This window comes from Triticum aestivum, chromosome 4B, assembly GCF_018294505.1.
Source record: "Triticum aestivum cultivar Chinese Spring chromosome 4B, IWGSC CS RefSeq v2.1, whole genome shotgun sequence".
Lineage (NCBI taxonomy): Eukaryota > Viridiplantae > Streptophyta > Magnoliopsida > Poales > Poaceae > Triticum > Triticum aestivum.
Genome location: NC_057804.1, coordinates 146,866,210 through 146,878,337, shown reverse-complemented (window position 1 = coordinate 146,878,337; position 12,128 = coordinate 146,866,210).

Sequence of the window (12,128 nt, the reverse complement as noted above, 5' to 3'; positions counted from 1 at the left end):
ATGCTACTGAAAATTATTATGAGGGAGGAATATATGCTTGCAGGAATTGCAATAATGTCAAGTTTCCTCCCTATGTGCTTAAATCCTTGAAGCTATGCTTGTGTTACCTTCCTATGCTAGTTGATTATTGTTCTCATAAGTTGTTTGCTCAAAAAATCCCTAGTCATTGCATAGGAAGTGGGTTAGACTTAAATGTGCTAGTCATATGCTTCATGATGCTCCCGTTATGCTTCAATTCTTATCTTTTATGTGAGCATCATTGTCATCATCATGCCTAGCTAAAAGGCATTAAAGAAAAGCGCTTGTTGGGAGACAACCCAATATTTATCCTTACTGTTTTTGTGTGTCCACATGATTATGCTACTGTAGTAATCATGTTTTATAGCTTTTGTTTCAATAAAGTTCCAAGTAAGACCTTTAGGATGGCTTACGGTGATAGTTGTGTTGATCCTGCTGAAAATCAGAAACTTTTGCACCCAGTAAATTAGTTTTGTTAATTCACAGAAACGAGATTTTGATCTGATTATTTTTGATCTAGATTGGTACACGAATTTCTTAGGACTTCCTAATTTGGTAGGATTTTTGGAGTTCCATAAGTATACGTTTGATATAGATTACTACAGACTGTTCTGTTTTTGACAGATTCTGTTTTCTTTGTGTTGTTTGCTTATTTCGATGAATCTATGAGTAGTACCGGAGGGTATGAACCATAGGTAAGTTGGATTACAGTAGATATTACACCAATATGAATTTAGAATGAGTTCATTACAGTACCTAAGTGGTGGTTTTATTTTCTTATACTAACGGAGCTTACGAGTTTTCTGTTGAGCTTTGTGTTGTGGAGTTTTCAAGTTTTGGGTAAAGATTTGATGGACTATGGAATAAGTAGTGGAAAGAGCCTAAGCTTGGGGATGCCCAAGGCACCCCAAGGTAATATTCAAGGACAACCAAGAGCCTAAGCTTGGGGATGCCCCGGAAGGCATCCCCTCTTTCGTCTTCGTTCATCGGTAACTTTACTTGGAGCTATATTTTTATTCACCACATGCTTTGTGTTTTGCTTGGAGCGTCATTTTCTTTTGTTAGTATTTGCTTGCTGTTATTTAGAATAATGTTTTGCATCTTTAGTTTCAATAAAAAAGTCAAGGATAGCCTTTGCCATGCTTATTTTGCTAGTATGCATGTTGCTGTTTGAAAGCAGAAAGTTTACCGCTGTTACAAAAATTCCCTAGAAAAGTCAGAGAGTGGTATAACATTGAATATTCTTGCATATTAAGCTCTGATAAATTTATTACAGTGGGAATTTTAGTTCATAATTTTTGGAGTCACGTAAGTATTGATACTCTTGCATTCTTTACAGACTGTACTGTTTTGGCAGATTGCTGTTGCATTGTTTGCATATGTTTGCTTGTTTAATGATTCTATTTGAGGATAGGAGTATTAAATATACAGAGGCATTTAGTATGCAATGTTGAATAATAATTTTTGTGATTTGTTATAGTATAAAATGATAAGGTCTTGCATTGGTTTATACTAACCTATCTCACGAGTTCTTGTTGAGTTTGTTGTGGATGAAGCTTTTGATAAAAAGAGAAACCGTGATATGAGAGGAATTAAGGAGACACAAAAGTTCAAGCTTGGGGATGCCCAAGGCACCCCAAGATAATATTTCAAGAAGTCTCAAGCATCTAAGCTTGGGGATGCCCCGGTAGGCATCCCGCCTTTCTTCTTCAACAACTATCGGTTAGTATCGGTTGAGCGTTTTTGCTTCTTCACATGAGTTGTGCTATCCTTGCAATGTAGTTTTCTTTAGCTTTGCTTTCTGTTTGAATAAAGTATCAAGATATTAAAATATTAAATCGGAGAGTCTTCACATAGTTGCATAATTATTTGACTACTCATTGATCTTCACTTATATCTTTCGGAGTAGTTTGTCATTTGCTCTAGTACTTCACTTATATCTTTTAGAGCACAATGGTGGTTTTATTTTGAAGAAATATATGAACTCTCATGCTTCATTTAGATTATTTTGAGAGTCGTTAATAGCATGGTAATTTTCTTAATATTAATATACTTGGTATTCAAGATATGTGAAACTTTCTTATGAGTGTGTTGAATACTAACATAAGTTTGATGCTTGATAATTGTTTTGAGATATGGAGGTGATAATATCAAAATCGTGCTAGTTGGGTGATTATGAATTTGAGAAATTCTTGCGTTGAAGTTTGTAAGTCCCGTAGCATGCACGTATGGTTAAAGTTGTGTAACAAATTTGAAACATGAAGTGTACCTGGCTTGTGCATCCTTAGGAGTGGCGGTCGGGGACGAGCGATGGTCTTTTCCTACCAATCTACCCCCCTAGGAGCATGCGCGTAGTGCTTGATTTTTGATGACTTCTAAATTTTTGCAATAAGTATATGAGTTCTTTTGACTAATGTTGAGTCCATGGATTATACGCACTCTCACCTTTCCGCCTTTCCTAGCCTCTTCGGTATCGTGCATTGCCCTTTCTCACCTTGAGAGTTGGTGCAAACTTCGCCGGTGCATCCAAACCCCGTGATACGATACGCTCTATCACACATAAACCTCCTTTTATCTTCCTCAAAACAGCCACCATACCTACCTATTATGGCATTTCCATAGCCATTTCAAGATATATTGCCATGCAACTTCCATCATCATGATCATGACATACATTACTTTTGTCATATTGCCATTGCATTATCATGTAGTTGACATCATATTTGTGGCAAAGCCACCATGCATTATTTTTCATACATGTCACTCTTGATTCATTGCACCATCCCGGTACACCGCCGGAGGCATTCATATAGAGTCATGTCTTGTTCTAAGTTTCGAGTTGTAATCCTTATGTTGTAATCAATAGAAGTGTGATGATCATCATTATTAGAGCATTGCCCAAAAAAAGGGAAGGCCAAAAAAAGAGAAAGGCCCAAAAAAAGAAAATAAATAAAAAGGGCAATGCTACTATCTCTTTTTCCACACTTGTTCTTCAAAGTAGCACCTTGTTCTTCATGTAGTGAGTCTCATATATTGTGCTTCAAAGTAGCACCTTGTTCTTCATGTAGTGAGTATCATAAGTTGTCTTTTTATACTAGTGGGAACTTTTCATTATAGAACTTGGCTTGTATATTCCTACGATGGGCTTCCTCAAATGCCCTAGGTCTTCATGAGCAAGCGAGTTGGATGCACACCCACTAGTTTTCCTTTGTTGAGCATTCATAGCTCTAGTGCATCCGTTGCATGGCAATCCCTACTCCTCATGTTGACATCAATTGATGGGCATCTCCATAGCCCGTTGATTATCCTCGTCAATGAGAGACTTTCTCCTTTTTTGTCTTCTCCACACAATCCCCATCATCATATTCTATTCCACCCATAGTGCTATATCCATGGCTCATGCTCATGTATTGCGTGAAGGTTGAAAAAGTTTGAGATTATTTAAGTATGAAACAATTGCTTGGCTTGTCATCGGGGGTATAGAAGTTGGGAACATCTTTGTGTGACGAAAATGAAGCATAGCCTAACTATATGATTTTGTAGGGATGAACTTTCTTTTGCCATGTTATTTTGAGAAGACATGATTGCTTTGATTAGTATGCTTGAAGTATTATTATTTTTATGTCAATATGAACTTTTGTCTTTAATCTTTCGGATCTGAATATTCATATCACAAGTAAGAAGAGTTACATTGAAATTATGCCAAAGTATCACTCCGCATCAAAAATTCTCCTTTTATCATTTACCTACTCGAGGACGAGCAGGAATTAAGCTTGGGGATGCTTGATACGTCTCCAACGTATCTATAATTTTTGATTGCTCCATGCTACTTTATCTACTATTTTGGACTATATTGGGCTTTATTTTCCACTTTTATATTACTTTTGGGACTAACCTATTAACCGGAGGCCCAGCCCAGAATTGCTGTTTTTTGCCTTTTTCAGTATTTTGAAGAAACAGAATATCAAACGGAGTCCAAACGGAATGAAACCTTCGGGATCGTGATTTTCCAACCGAACGTGATCCAGGAGACTTGGACCCTACTCCAAGCAGTGCCAGAGGCGGTCACGAGGGTGGAGGGCGTGCCCCCCTGGGCGCGCCCCCTACCTCGTGGGCCCCTTGACGCTCCACCGACGTACTCCTTCCTCCTATATATACCTACGTATCCCCGAACAATCAGAACAGAAGATAGATCGGGAGTTCTACCACCACAAGCCTCTGTAGCCACCAAAAACCTCTCGGGAGCCCTTCCCGGCACCCTGCCGGAGGGGCGATCCATCACCGGTGGCCATATTCATCATCCCGGCGCTATCCATGACGAGGAGGTGGTAGTTCACCCTCGGGGCTGAGGGTATGTACCAGTAGCTATGTGTTTGATCACTCTCTCTCGTGTTCTCTCTCGTGTTCCTCTATGGCACGATCTTGATGTATCCCGAGCTTTGCTATTGTAGTTGGATCTTATGATGTTTCTCCCCTTCTACTATCTTGTGATTAATTGAGTTTCCCCTTTGAAGTTATCTTATCGGATTGAGTCTTTTATGAGAACACTTGATGTATGTCTTGCGTGGGATAACCGTGGTGACAATGGGTTATTCTATTGATCCACTTGATGTATGTTTTGGTGATCAACTTGCGGGTTTCGTGACATTTGGGAACCCATGCATAGGGGTTGGCACACGTTCTTGACTCTCCGGTAGAGACTTTGGGGCACTCTTTGAATTACTTTTATGTTGGTTGGATGAATCTGAGATTCTGTGTTGTATATGGTATAATCATGCCCACGGATACTTGAGGTGACAATGGAGTATCTAGGTGACATTAGGGTTTTGGTTGATTTGTGTCTTAAGGTGTTATTCTAGTATGAACTCTATGATGGATTGAGCGGAAAGAATAGCTTTATGTTATTTTACTACGAACTCTTGAATAGATAGAACAGAAAGGATAACTTTGAGGAGGTTTCGTACCCTACCAAAATCTCTACGTTTGTTCTCCGCTATTAGTGGCTTCGGAGTGACTCTTTGTTGCATATTGAGGGCTTGTTATATTATCTATCTATGTTATTATTGTTGAGAGAACTTGCACTAGTGAAAGTATGAACCCTAAGCCTTGTTTCCTATCATTGCAATACCGTTTACACTCAGTTTTATCATTAGTTACTTTGCTGTTTTTATTATTTCAGATTACAAAAACCCATATCTACTATCTATTTTGCACTTGTATCTTCATCTCTTCGCCGAACTAGTGCACCTATACAATTTACCATTATATTGGGTGTGTTGGGGACACAAGAGACTTTTTGTTATTTGGTTGCAGGGTTGTTTGAGAGAGACCATCTTCATCCTACGCCTCCTACAGATTGATAAACCTTAGGTCATCCGCTTGAGGAAAATTTGCTACTGTCCTACAAACCTGTGCACTTGCAGGCCCAACAAAGTCTACAAGAAGAAGGTTGTGTAGTAGACATCAGTTATCCTTCGTGGGTTGAAGTCTCCATCAACGTGGACGTAGGATAGCACCACCTATCGGAACCATGCCAAAAATCTCCTTGTCTACATTGCATTTGCCTTCTTGTCAGGACCCCGACTCAATGCCACATCGATCTAGCATGTAACACCTCATATCAATTTGCGGCCTCACGCACGGTATCCCCACGGGTGTCGCCTTACCTTTGCCCGGGACCGTTTGCGTCTTTTGGCACACGTATATGATAGTGTCGCTAGCATCCATATGATAAGGAGCCCGGGCTGACATGGCTAGTCGTAAACCCAAAGTGGCACAAACTTACAGGGACAGGCATCCATGACCCAACATCGAACGTGTCGGTCATCAGCGAGTGAATCCAGGCTGTAGCACTGGGCTAGCAGGACTCCGGTGAACCGGGCTGTAGCGGGCTAACAGGACTCCGGTATTCATCGTGTGACATTTCCCCGAAGGGACAGACACAGGAACGAAGAAGGACACATGCCGGCCAGCCTAAGTGTTCCGGAGCAGTAGCAAGCTACCATGGCTCGGTGGAAAACACTAGGAGATATTTCCCAGTAAGAGAGGCTACTAAGGATAAACAACTAGATAGTCAGATCCCACACATACCAAGCATTTCAATAACATACACACAATATGCTCGATATGTGCAAATACAACATGGCATCACAACATGACTCTACAACTCAAGTATTTATTCAATAGGCTCCGAGGAGCGAGATATTACAAACATGGGTCTCTCGACCCAGCATTCAGAGCATACAAGTCAAAGCACAAACGGAAGCTTAACATGTCTGAGTACAGACATCTACAAATGAAAAAGGCTAAGAAGCTTGACTAACTACCAGATCCTGCCGAGGGCACAAGATCATAGCTGAGGTAATAAGCTAAACGTCGAAGTCCATGCGGAACTACTAGTGAGACGGAGGTCTCTGCAAAAACATAAAATAGGCAAACGTGAGTACAAATGTACCCAGCAAGACTTACATCAGAACTAACTATATATGCATCATTATCAACAAAGGGGGTGGTGGGGTTTAACTGCAGCAAGCCAGCTTTGACTCGGTGGCTATCCTAACTACGACTGCAAGTAACTCTTTTGAGGTGGCGCACACGAGTCCACATATTCACCATATCAATACACCGCTATGGATTCGCTCCCGTCTCCCTACGAGAACGCCATCCATAGCACTCACGCTTATCTTGCATATTTTAGAGTATCCACTTTCACTTGTCTATGAACTGTACAGGCAACCCAGAAGTCATTTTCCGCAGACACGGCTATTCGAATAGATCATATTAACCCTGCAGGGGTGTATTTCTTCACACACGCTCTCACCACTTACCGCCGTTTACACGACATGTACTCGGCAACCTTCAAGCGGAAGCCCAGCGAGGGTGTCGGCCACGACCTGACTAACCACACAAGTCTCTCGTCCAGGTTTATCGCCTATTCGGGTTCCATCCGCAAGGAGATCCAGCCGGTGTGTCGCTCACGGCCCGAAATGATGTGTGCAGGGTTCCCAAGTCCACCATCCGGGTGCCACTTGGTACACCGGGCCACTGTGCCTAGTCTGTCCCAAGCCCACCTATACCGGGTGCCACTTGGTAGACTACTAACACTACCTACAAACACCAGAAACTAGTTGCAACTCCTGGACAGAGATCAAGTTGATTAATAAGTCGAGAGGGGCACTTAAGCATTCCAATGCATGGTAGTAACTGGTCATGGATCACAAACACAGAACTCAGTTCCTGAGGACGGCTGCAATGAGACAACCCACCATATACTCCTACATGGCCTCTCACCGCTACCTTTACCAAATCATGTTCACACACTTAGCTCTCAACAGTAGGACATGTTCACACACCTCTGATTCATCCCCGATGAATCAGACGTGACTCAACTCTAAGCAGTAGCAGGCATGACAAACAAGCATGACTGAGTAGGCACAACATGGCTCAAACAACTCCTACTCATGCTAGTGGGTTTCATCTATTTACTGTGGCAATGACAGGTCATGCAAAGGATAAAGGGGTTCAGCTACCGCAGCAAGTAACAGATGAATCGTTGTTGTCCTAATGCAGTAAAAGAGAGCAGGAGCGAGAGAGTGGGATTTTATCGGAATGAACAAGGGGGTTTTGCTTGCCTGGCACTTCCGAAGATAGCATTGAGTCTTCATCAATGTCAACGATCACAACGTCGGAACATCGTCCACCGAGAGGGAACAAGCACCGACAAACAAAGAAGAAACACAATCAATGCAATGCACAATATGATGCATGATCATGACATGGCAATATGCTGTGGTTTGGGCTAATGCAACTAGCAGCAGGTTAAATGAAGTTGGTTTGAATCCAAGATTCAAATTCAAACTCCATATGTGGATATTTAAATGCCATTTAATTGATTTGTCCTAAACAGTATCTATAAGTTGTTCTAACATGCGTTAAAATGGTACAGATGGATAGATTGGATTTTTCTGATCATTTTTCATATATAAATTATTTCATTCTGAGTTACGGTTAAATTTCTATGAATTTTAGAAGTTTTTACTATTTTCTGGAATTTCCTGGATTTATTTTAAATCCAAAAAATTGTTAATTGCGCCAGCATGACGTTGGGGTGACGTCAGCAGAGTCAACAGGGCGGGTTCAGGTCAAACCTGACCAGTGGGGTCCACTGGTCAGTGACTGGGGCTGATTAGTGTCGCTGACATGTGGGCCCAGTCAACAGCCACGTCAGCTTGGTCAAAGCTGACGCATGGACCCACTGAGATTAATTAAAACTAAATAGAATCTAACCTACATTTATTTAGATAGCGGGCCCAGCTGTCAGTGACCTATGGGTTTAGTTAGTGGCGTCATTAGTGGCTAATGAAGTCACCACGTCAGCACGCCGGAGTTGCGCCGGCGACGACCACAGACCGCGGCGGAAGCTCGCCGGAAAACCGCTACGGGGCTCGGTTTTGCGCGTGGTTTGCATCTACGGGTAGCTGAAGGTGCACTGCATCCAACTGGGCAAGCGACAGCGGCTGGGGTGGCCTGTACTCACCGGAGACAAGCTCGCGGCGGCGGCCGGAGTTCGGCAAGCTCGGGTTCGGCGTTTAAGTGCGCGGGAAGGTTAGCGGATGGGTGCGCTCGGCTCCTGAGAGTGTGCTGAGCACGATGGAGTGCTCGGACACAAGCTCCAGTGACTAGCGCGGCGGCGGCAACATCGCCGGCGGCGGTAAGCTCGTGGCTCCGGCAGATTCGATAGCTACGCGATGCAAATGAGGCAAGGGAGAGGGGGAAAGAATCCGGTGCTCACGGTGCACTCGCAGAGCAGGCTAGTGGGCTCGGGGACGGCTTGGTGACGACGAAACAACGACGGCGATCTCGGGTGCCCGAGGAGGAAGACGAGGGCGAAGGCGGCTCCACAGGGCGTCCGGCGTCTTGTGGCTCGGCGGAGAGGACGGGGGCGTCACTGTAGAGCTCGCAGGCGCGTCGGAGGGGCGAGGGGGAGGCGGTGGCCGCGGTGGTGGCGAACGGCGGCGACGAACCCGTTCGGTGGCGCCGCGGAAAGATGCAGAGTAGGGGAGGAGGTCCAGCGAGAGAGGGGAGAGGTGCAGAGGGTCCGGGGGGGTGTTGTGGCGTCTCCAGGCGCACCAGGGCAGCGGCGGGAAACAGGAGGTGGCAAGCAGGAGTTGGCGCAGCTCGGCTGTGCTGCTGCCACGCAGCTGCCTCAAGTAGAAGACAACCTGGAGGCGCTGGTGGGCTGGGTCAGCCAGATGGGCCAGCCAGGTGAGGTCAGGTAGGTGGCCCAGGTGGGGGTTTTGCATTTTATTAATGTTTTGTCTCTTTTCCTTTATCTGCAGTTTCTTTTAATTTGGTTTTCAAACCAAACTATTTTTTTAGCTTCTGGAAATTATTATGTGGCTAGATAAAATATATTAAGAGCCACTCACAAATTTTCAGAATTGTTGGACTTGCAATTCTTTTATAGAAGAATTAAATCCAACTCAAATACTTAATGGTTTAAATCCAAATGGCCAGAATAATTCCTCAAAAAATGTTCCATATTTTTGGTTTGGATAAAAACCCTTCCCAAAATTATCAATCATCATTGAAGACCATTTTGGAAACATTGGATGCATTTTTCAGGGTTATTTGCCCTTCTTTTATTTAAAAGTTTTGAGTCTTTCAAATTTCCTCAGTTCAAATTTCAAATAAATTTAGACATGATGCAGCAACCTAGCTAGTCCAAGTGCATAGCAAGGCTAGGGACGTGACACTTCTCCAAACCCTTCCCTTTACCTTCATATGCAATGTTTTAATTTCCGCTGCTATACTCTTGCACTTTCATGTGTAGGTTGATTGCTTGACTTGTACTAGTTGCTAAAATCTGCCAACACTTAAATTGGGAAAAGGCTAGATTTTTATTTGGTCAAGTAGTCTAATCACCCCCCTCTAGACCTACTTTCGATCCTACACCAGTCAACACTGCTGACTAGGCACTCCCAGTGTGTGACAGGTGGGACCCGTGGGTCCCCTTTGATTTCGTTGACCAATCAACTGGTGAATAGTTGACTGGTGCCCCATAGGGCCCACACGTCATACACAGTGGCTAGTTGCTGTTGTGTATTAAAAGTTATTGCACTGCTTATTTCAAATAAATAATTAATTCCAAATTTTTTAGAAAATCATTTAATATTTGAAAATTCATATAAAATAATCCGTAACTCTGATGAAAATAATTTATATATGAAAATTGCCTAGAAAAATGTGGTGAATCCGAATATGCCATCCACTCATGTGTCACATGCCTCTAACATGATGACCATGGTTCCTCCCCCTCCGTTTCATTTTATGATAACCACCGAAAGCCGGGAAAAACATTCACATATGATTTGTCGCTTCGTCTGTAACGTGTAGCACTACGTTAGGTCACCCCTAGCACAACATATTGCCATGCCATCCATCATGATCTATTTGTTTGCTTGTATTTATCGTTTCTTCCCCCTCTTCTCTCTGGTAGACTTAAGACTAACGCTACTCCCGAGTACGACTACACACCTGACAACCAGTCCCTTTCAGCAGAGTTTCCAAGCAAGCAAAACCCCCTTGATCATTCCAATATCGCCTATTCTTTCTCTCCCATGCTTGCATTATAATTTGTTACTGTAATTGATTGCTCCTATTATGATGCATAGCCTGCTTTTGTAACCTTCTATTGTACTTTACCTGATATCCTATATGCTTAGTATAGGTTGGTTAGTGATCCATTGATGACCCACAAGTATAGGGGATCAATCGTAGTTCTTTTGATAAGTAAGAGTGTCGAACCCAATGAGGACCAGAAGGAAATGACATGCAGTTTTCAGTAAGGCATTCTCTGCAGGCACTCAAATTATTGGTAACGAGTAGTTTTGTGAGAAGATAATTCATAACGAGTAATGAGTAACAAGTGTATCAAAAGTGCAGCAAGGTGTCCCAATCCTTTTTATAACAAAGGATAAGCCTGGAAGAACTCTTATATAAAGCAAAGTGCTCCTGAGGAGACATGGGAATTACTGTCAAGTTAGTTTTCATCATGCTCATATGATTCGCGATCGTTACTTTGATAATTTGATACATGGGTGGACCGGTGCTTGAGTGCTTTCCTTACTTGGACAAGCCTCCCACTTATGATTAACCCCTCTCTCAAGCATCTGCAACTACGAAAGAAGAATTAAGATAAATCTAACCATAGCATGAAACATATGGATCCAAATCAGCCCCTTACGAAGTAGCGCATAAACTAGCACTACTGTAGGATGCTGCTAACACGACACTACGATCAGAGACCCTTCGACGAAACTGTGTGCGATGCAATAATCGAAAATGGTGATGTAAAAAATCATCAAAAAAGATGCAAAACATTTGCGATGATGGATGTATCAAACACGATTCATAATTTAGTTGCGTGTGTGATGAGGGGCATACAGTTTAGTTCAATGAACTATTTGCGATGAGGAAGAAGAACATAAACGGGCAACAGAATGAAGGTGTGTGCGGTATACGGCATACGGTTCACTCACTACTAGGGAAAACCTTATACACAGAACTTTAGCAGTAGCGCTTGTTAAAAAAGGGCGCTAGTGCTAAATAGCAGTAGCACATGCAGTATAAACACGCTACAGATACAAACGCAATAGTTACGCAATTAGCTTTAAATGCGCTACTACTAAAGTTCTCACCACTAAGCCGATAGGCTACACATAGTAGTAGCGTTCTTACAGAAACCGCGCTACCGCTAAGTTTATTGTAGCAACGCGTTTACGTAGAAAGGCGCTACTGCTAACGAAAAGAAAATAAATCAAAAAACAAATAGAAAAGTAAATGAAAATGAAAGAAATAGAAAAAGGAGAAAGGAAAAAAAATAAAATGTAAAGAAAAATAAATGAGAAAGGAAAAAAGGAGAAAGGTTTAGCAGTAGCGCGTTATGTGAAACGCGCTATAGCTAAGTTAGCTATAGCGCGTTTCCTGTAATGTGTTACCGCTATGTTTCACTTAACCAGCAGTTTTCCCTCCCCCCCGGCCACCACTTCTCCCCCAAATCCCTCACCCCACTTCGCCGCCATGTCCCCAATTCGTCGCCGCCGATGCCC